The sequence below is a fragment of the Gekko japonicus genome, unplaced genomic scaffold, assembly GCF_001447785.1.
Source record: "Gekko japonicus isolate JY-2015 unplaced genomic scaffold, Gekko_japonicus_V1.1 scaffold6392, whole genome shotgun sequence".
Lineage (NCBI taxonomy): Eukaryota > Metazoa > Chordata > Lepidosauria > Squamata > Gekkonidae > Gekko > Gekko japonicus.
Genome location: NW_015172203.1, coordinates 5582 through 14775, shown reverse-complemented (window position 1 = coordinate 14775; position 9194 = coordinate 5582). Strand labels below are relative to the sequence as shown.

The following is a 9194-nucleotide window of genomic DNA, read 5'->3' as shown; positions in this document are numbered from 1 at the left end:
CCTGCTGTGCCATATGCCTTGACAACTTTGCTACTCTAATATTTTATCAAATGTAATATCATAAAGGACAGGCTGAAAAAAAGGTGCACAGAAGGTTCATGAAAAGGCAAAAGGCGTTTCTTTGCAGTTGAGATGGATAAAATGACAAGAAAATTGAATAATCGAAGAGTCGAAGAATTTTATAGAGACTGGAGGGATTTAAAGGACTATTTGGGGGGAAATGAAGACGTAAAAGATATTTTATTTAGTTTTGACGATTACTAAAAGAGGAACCATTATGGAAACCATAAAAAGGAAAAGTTAAAAAAAGGGAGTAGACATAAATGTTACCTAGTGAAATATAAGAAATATTAAATGGAAAATTAAAGTTAGAATTTAAGATACGCAGGAGATCGAAGCACTGTGGGAAGCCATATATAGGGGAGGGAAAAGGGAGGGAGGAGGATGTAACGAGGGTTAAAAGATATAAAATATAAGTTTTTTTTTAATTGTTGAACTGAAGTTGGATGTTAAAATGTAGTATTGGTTGACTTGATGTTATATCCAAATAAAATTGTTTACATTAAAAAAAGGAAAAGGCAAAAGGCGGCAACCACATAATCACAGGTTTAGAGCACTGTGCCCTGCGAGGGAGAACGAAGGAGTTGGGGGCCTTTTTGCCTAAATGAAAAAGGGCCCCCACACTTTATCTTTTCCTTATAGGAAAAGGGCTCCAACCCTGGGATTATTTTGTCATCTTCTTAAGTGGAAAACTATAGGGCTAATTGCATATGTACATGACACGGGAGATGTGGTTGGCTCTCCATTTACTCCAGAGGGACAAACAGCAGTTCCCCAGAGCCACTGAAGATTGGAAAAATTGCACCGGGGGTGGGGGGAGGATTAATCCACTCCCAACACCACTGTTCACATTGGAATCAGGCTCTTGCTGGTTTTTAAAAGAATATTGGGATCTCCGATCTTCCAGCGCCTTCTGTTATTTCACAGTCACAGAATCAAGACAGAACAAAATTTGAGTCCAGTAGCACCTTAAAGATCAGCAAAAATTTTCTGCTTTTCTGAGCCCAAGAGCATTTCATTAGCTTTCTGATGATATTGTGAACTTTTGCTCAAGAGAGATTATATCCAGGAAAATTTTGTTCGTTTTTATTGTCCTAGTGTACTCGAATTTTGTTCTACAAACTAACAAGCCTACCCACTTAGAACCAGGAGAGGATGAAGGCTGTGAAAGGTGGACTTTTCATAGTGGGATCAAATAGGTACTTCCAAGTAAATTAACAAATAGCAAGAATTTACAGAAGCTTAGAGGGAGCATTGCCCCCAACCCCTAGATACAGAGTATCACTGTCAACAGGAAATGAACACAGTTGGTTTGCAAACAATACAATGTTCGGACATGTCCTACTGAAAGACAGCGTGCAGTTCTGGTCTCAGACTGAAGCCTTAGAAAGGTTTCCCTAGTACACAGCTCAGGGGGACAGTACATGGAAAGAAATGTACAAACCAGAGCTACCAACAAGAAATGGCACAAGATGTACAGAGCCACAGTTACAAGACGTTGCTTGATACTTCCAGGCACTTACCTCCTACGTCCAAGTCCACCTTGTAGTTGATCAGGTGGGTATGGATCGTTCCAAGGGTGTGATCTGCAACCCTGTTTCCATAGTCCAGCCCATCACCATAGAGGAAAGATGAAGTTATATAGCCAGTGGCTCGTACTTTGCTTTCAATTGCACCATTCAGGTGGAAAACAAAGTCCCAGACATAATCGTAGTTTCCCATGGTAGCCACGGAACGCAAGACCAGAGCTGTGCCAGGCAGCCCCCCATAGAAGAGTGACTGAAGGTTGGAGTAATGGCGTCGAATTGGGGCCCCAATGTCTTCCTCAAAAAGACAGATGGAGTTCTTCTGCACCTCTGGGGTCAAGGTTTCAATTAAATAGACACCATCAAGATAAGTAGCAGAGTAAGGGCAGTCGACCCCCTTGACCAGTGAATATGTAAACCTTCCCATTCCGAAGTTCCCATCCATGTAGCGGGTTGACATCCCACCAGGGCTATTGGAGCCATAGACTGACATGGCATCCTGCACACTCAGCTCATAGACAATCCTGTGGCCCTGGAATCGGATATCGTAGATACATGGTCCCCTGTTCACATCCATCCTGAAAGCAAAGCTCCAGAAAGAGGAGACAACCTGGTTGTTGCTCACACTGTACCGTGGCCCACAAGGCTCAAAGTGCAGAGGACCAAATCCCATCGGGGGAACCCTGGGATTAACTGAGGAAAAGCCTCCATCGGAGGACACCGTCCTGATCTTCTGTACATGCACTCGCTTCTCTAGGAATGCTCTTTCCAGCTCTGCCAAGCCATTGTAGTATTGTCCATTGTAGAAGACTTTTGGCACACTCCAGCAAGAGACGTTCAGGCTGCTGTGGTCTACCAGCAGCTCCATCCCCACTGGATGCAAGAAGAAGCCGGGTACGTTCTGGAACAAGGCAACCCAAGTAGCACGATCTCCAGACTGGAACCCCCTAGGAGCTGATGTGAGACCTTGGAAGTTGCTCCCGTTGTGCCCAAATACCTGATTTAGAAAAGTGGGTGCCTCAGGAAGTTTCGTTTCCAGTAAGAATTTTGCGATCTGCTCGTATTCCTTGCCCAGCACCATTCTACTGTGGTAGGGTAATTTCCCACCATACTTTTGCACTGTCACATCCTGATGATATGTTGGCACTGGGAGTGGGCCCACCACATATTCAGTGATATTTGGGTCTGACTGGTTTCCAAAATACACCACAACCAGTGCCTGTCGAGTGGGCCATCTCCCACCATGATCAAGGAAATTCAATACCTCATCTTTGCTGGGAAGCTGCAGATCCATGGAGTAAATGCAGTTATCAGAAGGGTTGGCATGAAAAGCATCTACCAACGGCAAACCCAGGTGGGACTGGAGGTACCTTATCACATGGACCATCTCTTCCGCTGACAGTCCGGCAAAAACCAAACTCTGGTTGTTATGTCTTTCCTTCAATGAAGCTTGTGGCTCGACACTACAGAGGGTCGCTTTCTCCTTCCGAGTCAGCAAAACAGTCACTAGGATAAAAATCGTGGTCAGAGCCATCAAGAAAAGGATGAAAAGGATTTTCAGATTCATTGTTACAAAGGAGTGTCCACAAACTTCAGCAGCGGCTCACAGTCTATGTCCTAGTAGCAGATATGCACTGGAACTATTGCAGGATATGCTATTCCAGGAAATATGAGAAGAGGCCACGGGAAGGAGGAACAGAGTTCATAAGGAAGAAAAGCTGGACTCCCTTCTTGGTTGAAGCAGATGGTTCATCACAAAGATCTGGAGACTCCCCAAGACAGCTACAATCTGTGGTATTACTCCTGCGTTTCTGAATGATGGGTCAGTGACCCAAACCTGGGTCCCCTGGGTTATTGCTCCTTATCTCTTGAGCAACACTCCAGACCGTGGGTCTTCAAGGTTCAATACACATGAGTAAAGTAGACCTTAAAGTATAGGAAGGTTTATTAAAGAATTACCACACAGTGCCATCAAGAAGCTAGCTGTTTTACCTAATACATTGAATACCTGATATTCAATGGCAAATCTTGCAGCATAAAATCCAAGCAGTAATATAAGCGTGTTCTGTACGCTACAGTCCATCATGATGAAATATAGCATATCGAAGCGTACTACTAGCAGGGCATGAGCAGAAAGTGAACATGGCCTCCCTCTGGCCTTGTTATGGCCTCTCAGCTCCAATTGGGAATCCCCCTTGATGGAAGTTTCCAGAAGATGTCACTGGCTACTCCTAACTCCCCCCCCCCCATCTGGTTATACAACTGGTTATACAAGGTTCTCACAGGCCCCTGCCACACCGGGGGGTGGGGAGACATGGGCAAAGTGCAGCTTTTTAAAGCCGCACCAAAAGAGACACGCAGTGGCGGGATCACATAGATCCCCTGAGCCGCCGCGTACTTCCTCCCCGGCACGATCAGATGCCAGGGGGGAAGCCACTGACAGGGAAGCGAGGCAGCCAAACTGCGCATGTGTGAGCATGTGCAGTTCGGCCGGGAGCTGGGATTGCTACGAACAAAGATAGGCCTATTAGCCTTCTATCTTCTATTGGGAAGTTATATGCAAGACATTTGGCAAACCAACTTAAGTTGTGGTTCTCAGAACAGCAAATACTGTGGTTAGAACAAGTCAGATTTTGCCAGGGAAAGTCAACTTTAGATCATTGCATCGTATTAAGCCATCTGGTGAATAAATATCAGAAAGAGGTATTGTTTTATAAATATTAGAGGTATTGTTTTATTGGTTTTAATGTTGTAAGCCGCCCTGAGCTGCTTCGGCGGGAGGGCGGGATAAAAAATCAATCAATCAAATAAATAAATAATAAAGAGAAGGGGCTTAAACTATTTGCAGCCCTCTTAGATCTGAAGAGGTCCTTTGACTCTGCACCTAGGGATCTTTTGTGGAAGAAACTGGGGGACTGTTCCAAGACTGCTTTTCCTTATCAAAAAGCTTCACTTGGAAACTACCTGCCTGGTCAGATGTTCAAAGGAGGGAGATCTAACTCCAAAAATTCCGATCAACATAGGAGTAAAACAAGCCTGCATATGAACTCTGCTACTATTTAATCTTTTCCTAAATGACTTGGCCCCCTTTTTGGAAGGAATTGATGGGCACAATCCAAAACTAGGGGTGAGGCATGTCCCGTTACTTCTGTATGCAGATGATGCTGTGCCACTCTCACTGTCAGAAATAGGGATGAAAAGGCTGTTATCTCATTTTTTAGAATATTGTTATTTGAATGATTTGACCTTAAATGTTGATAAATAAAAAATAATGGCTTTTGGGAGTACTTGGAAACCTGTCAAGTGGACTATAAGAGGGGAAGGGATTGAGTAGCTTAAAAGCTTTAGATATTTAGGAGCATATTTTCACAACAGCGCTAGATGGGTAGCCCATAGAACAGAAGTAGTAAAATCCGTGAATAATAATGCTCTGGCGATCACTCTTTTTTTATATACTAAGGGCAATCAATTTATTCATGTAGCTCTTACAGTGTTTAATCAAAACATTAGTGCCAAACTGCTCTATCCCATACCAATTTGGATCACAGCTTTTAATAAAACAGTAGAACAACTATAATCCGACTTCTTAAGAAAAATATTAGGGCTACCAGTGTGTGTGTCTTATGCTGCTATATGCTTGCAGATTAATCAGAGACTCCTAGAGACAAAAGCCTGGATTATCACGGTCAAATTTTGGCTACCCTTACATTTCAGGAGTAGCCACAACAGTCTCATTGCATATCTTATCTGAATTGCAATCATCTGCATGGCTATCTGCGATAGAAAAGAAAATCAAAGTAATAAGGTTTAGTTTGGAGGACTTCGGTTCCCTCCCTGAGCTTAGAAGCCTTGCCCCAGGTAGATGCTCCCCTTTGAGGTGGGTGTTCGCCCCAAGTGGTTCCTTGGCAGAATATTTTTCTTGTTTGACCTCCCCTTACCTTCGTAGAGCTTTTATGTTGGTTGGTTTTAATGTTTTTCCTTCTGCTGTTTTGCTTGGGAGGTTTAAGGAAATTCCATATTCTTATAGGTTTTGTGTCTGTGGTTCGAATGATATAGAAAGTATGTCCATCAGTGGCTATTTGCCACAAGGTATAGACAGGAACTCTCAGTCTGGGGCAAGGGATGCTCTGTCTTCTTGGTGCTTGGGAGGGGGCCACAGTGGGAGGGCTTCTAGTGTCCTGGCTCCACTGCTGGACCTCCTGATGACACCTGGTATTTTTGGCCACTGTGTGACAGTGTTAGACTAGATGAGCCATTGGCCTAATCCAACATAGGCTTCTCCTATGTTCTTAACATGTTTTCCTGCATTGTATACTCTACTGTGATATTCAAACAATTTGTTTAGAGCCTCTCCTTCAAAGGTATGATGGCCAGTCTGATCATGGCAAGATCTCCCATCTACTATACACTCGTGACTCTGAGATAATTGAGACTGTGGCTAAATTTATTTATTGTGTTGTACAGAGGAGAGGGATCATGGCATCCGGCCCCATCACTCCTTGGCAAATAGAAGGGGAAGTCGTGGAAGTAGTGACAGACTTCACGTTCCTGAGATCCCAGATCACCGCAGACATGAAATTAAAAAGACGCCTGCTCCTTGGGAGGAAAGCGATGGCGAACCTCAACAGCATGATAAAAAGTAGAGACATCACCCTGCCAACAAAAGTCCGCAGGGTCAAAGCAATGGTATTCCCAGTAGTCATGTATGGCTACGAGAGTTGGACTATAAGGAAGGCCGAGCGCTGAAGAATAGATTATTTTGAACTATGGTGCTGGAGAAGACTCTTGAGAGTCCCTTGGACTGCAAGAAGACCAAATCAGTCAATCCTAAAAGAAATCAACCCTGACTGTTCCCTGGAAGGCCAGATAATGAAACTGAAGCTCAAATACTTTGGCCCCCAAATGAAAAGGGAGCCCTCACTGGAGAAGACCCTGATGCTGGGAAAGATTGAAGGTCAAAGAAGACGGGGACGGCAAAGGATGAGATGGTTAGACAGTGTCATAGATGAAACGAACATGAAGTTGAGCCAACTTCCGAGGACGGCGGAAGACAGGAAGGCCTGGCGTGATCTGGTCCATGGGGTCGCGAAGATTCGGACTCGACTGTGCGACTGAACAACAAGTGTCTTATCAGAATGAGCACAGAGACAACATCCTCAAAAGAAAAGAAAAGAAACTCTCGCCTGCCAAACCGGCAAGCCCAAAATAACAGATAATAAAAGCGAAGAAGAAAATGCAGCTCTTCCTGGAGCACAACAGAGGGTCACTGGTCAGCCCACCGGAACCAGGGACAGCCAGCCATCAGAGGGTGTCAGTTCATCATCCCTCCCCGTGGATCATTTCTTCCCACCTCAGCCTGACCCCCCTCTCCCCCTTCCCCCAGCCTTGAGGGAACAAACTCCAATTTGTGAAGACTCCCAAATGTGGATGTCATCACAGATTGGAATTAGACTAAAGACTTGTCAAACCAGGAAATCTTCCCGATGTGAGTGGAGGAAGGAGGGAACCCGTGAGCCCCCAAACAGACCTAGTTTGTAACTTTTATGAACAGCAGTGAAAAAGACAAAATCTATGCTAGTATGCTCAAGTGGTTAAGACGCTGAACTGCAGGCTGTGGAAGGTCGGTAGTTCAGCAGTTTGAGACCCGAGTGTGCTGCATGACAGAGTGAGCTCCCATCTCTAGTTCCAGCTCCTGCCAACCTAGCAGTTCGAAAGCAAGAAATTGCAAGTAGATAAATAGGGACCACTTCAGTGGGAAGGTAACAGCGTTCCGTGCACCTTGGTGATTAGTCATGCCGGCCACATGACCATGGAAATGTCTTCGGACAGTGCTGGCTCTTCGGCTTTGAAACGGAGATGAGCACCGCAACCCTAGAGTCGATTCGACTGGCTTTCGAGCAAGGGAACCTTTACCTTTAACAGTTAGAAAAGGGATTAAAAATAAAATGGACAATATCATAATAACTTTATATATCTTAAAATTACATTATTATACAATATATATATCATAATGCCTTTACATAAATATTTGGTGTGGACACTTTAAAAAGAACATCCCAGAGGTGGGAAAAGGTACAGGGAATGGCAAAAGGCTTGATGTGCTGTGCATACAAGCAAAGGCTAAGGAGTTGGGGGCCTTTTGCCTAAATAACGTAAAGGGCTCTGTGGCGGAACGGGCCCACGTCAGCTGGCCGACCCCGCTCTGCCCACCCCTCCTTTGCCTGCCCTGGCACCTGAAGGGGCAGTTTTTCACCACTGCCTCCGGGTATTGCTGCCACCACTGTCCCTGTCTTGGGCTCTGGTTAGGCGGGACAGCCTCCTAACCTCCCTCTGCTGTCGCTAGGAACCCACCTCGGGGCTTCCTGGCAATCTTTGGGGCTCCCCTGGAGAGTTGGCAACTGGTCGTTTTGCCCTTGTTCTCCTCCTCAGGGAGTCCCCAACCCACTCCTAGCGTGTCCAAGCGGCTGGGGGAACTATGTGGTGCAGAGGGACTTCTCGATATTAACAATAAAAGGATTTATTTTGAAACCACTCAACTATATACAGGCGTATTAACAGTGAACTGAAGAATCAAAATAAAGGTGGATAATAGATCGCTCCATCTCTCCCTTCACTACACATACCCTGTCTAGATGGTCTGCAGGGCAGGCACACATGACTTGTTTTCATTGGAGGAAGTTCAATTAGCACAACTCCCAACATGGCCTCTGCCTCCTGCAGTCTCCAGCCGACAGCCTGACTGGCTCCAGACTTCCATAAAACTGGCTTCCCGCCCAAAAGCTCCACTATATCAAACAGCCCTTCCCGCCCAGGAAGTGGCTCTCCCTCCTGCAGCATTCTGGGGCAGATCTCCTCACAGCCTTGATGGACTTCCTGTCCTCTCTAGGGAGCTGCCCTCTGACTGCTGGTTGGAGACAGGAGGGGGGGGGAGAATGAGGAGGAGACTAGGCCCAAGCCTACCTCAGGTTTGATGGTCCCCTCCTATCTGGCCCACGCCAACTTAAACATAGGCATAAAATGGCGTTTCTCCACAGGCTCCAACATATCAGAATTTCCTTACAGGAAAGGTGTTCCAACCCTGGGATTATTTTGTCAACCCTGGGATTATTAGGGCAAGTAAAGGGCTAATTCTCCTGCCAACCTAGCAGTTCGAAAGCAAGAAATTGCAAGTAGATAAACAGGTACCACTTTGGTGGGAAGGGAACAGCGTTCCGTGCGCCTCGGTGCTTACCGTGTTTTCCTGAAAATAAGACACTGTCTTATATTTATTTTTTCTCAAGAAGACACACTAGGGCTTATACCACAAATGCATAGAAATCCTGCTAGGGCTTATTTTTGGGGTAGGTCTTATTTTCGGGGAAACAGGGTAGTCATGCCGGCCACATGACCACGGAAACGTCTTCGGACAGCGCTGGCTCTTCGGCTTGGAAACGGAGATGAGCACCGCAACCCTAGAGTCGGACTCGACTGGCTTTCGAGCAAGGGAACCTTTACCTTTAAAGGGCTAATTGCCTATATCGTGGGAGGTACAGGTGGCTGTCCATTTACTCCAGCGGGACAAACAGTGGCTCCCCAGGGCCACTACAGAGTGGGAAAATTGCACTGGGG

The 9194-nt window shown here is 45.7% G+C and overlaps 1 pseudogene; it reads right to left on the bottom strand.

Annotated features, from left to right (window-relative positions):
- Window positions 1-1548: 1548 nt before the first annotated feature.
- On the bottom strand, window positions 1549-3153 carry LOC107118704 (annotated as a pseudogene).
- Window positions 3154-9194: the final 6041 nt, after the last annotated feature.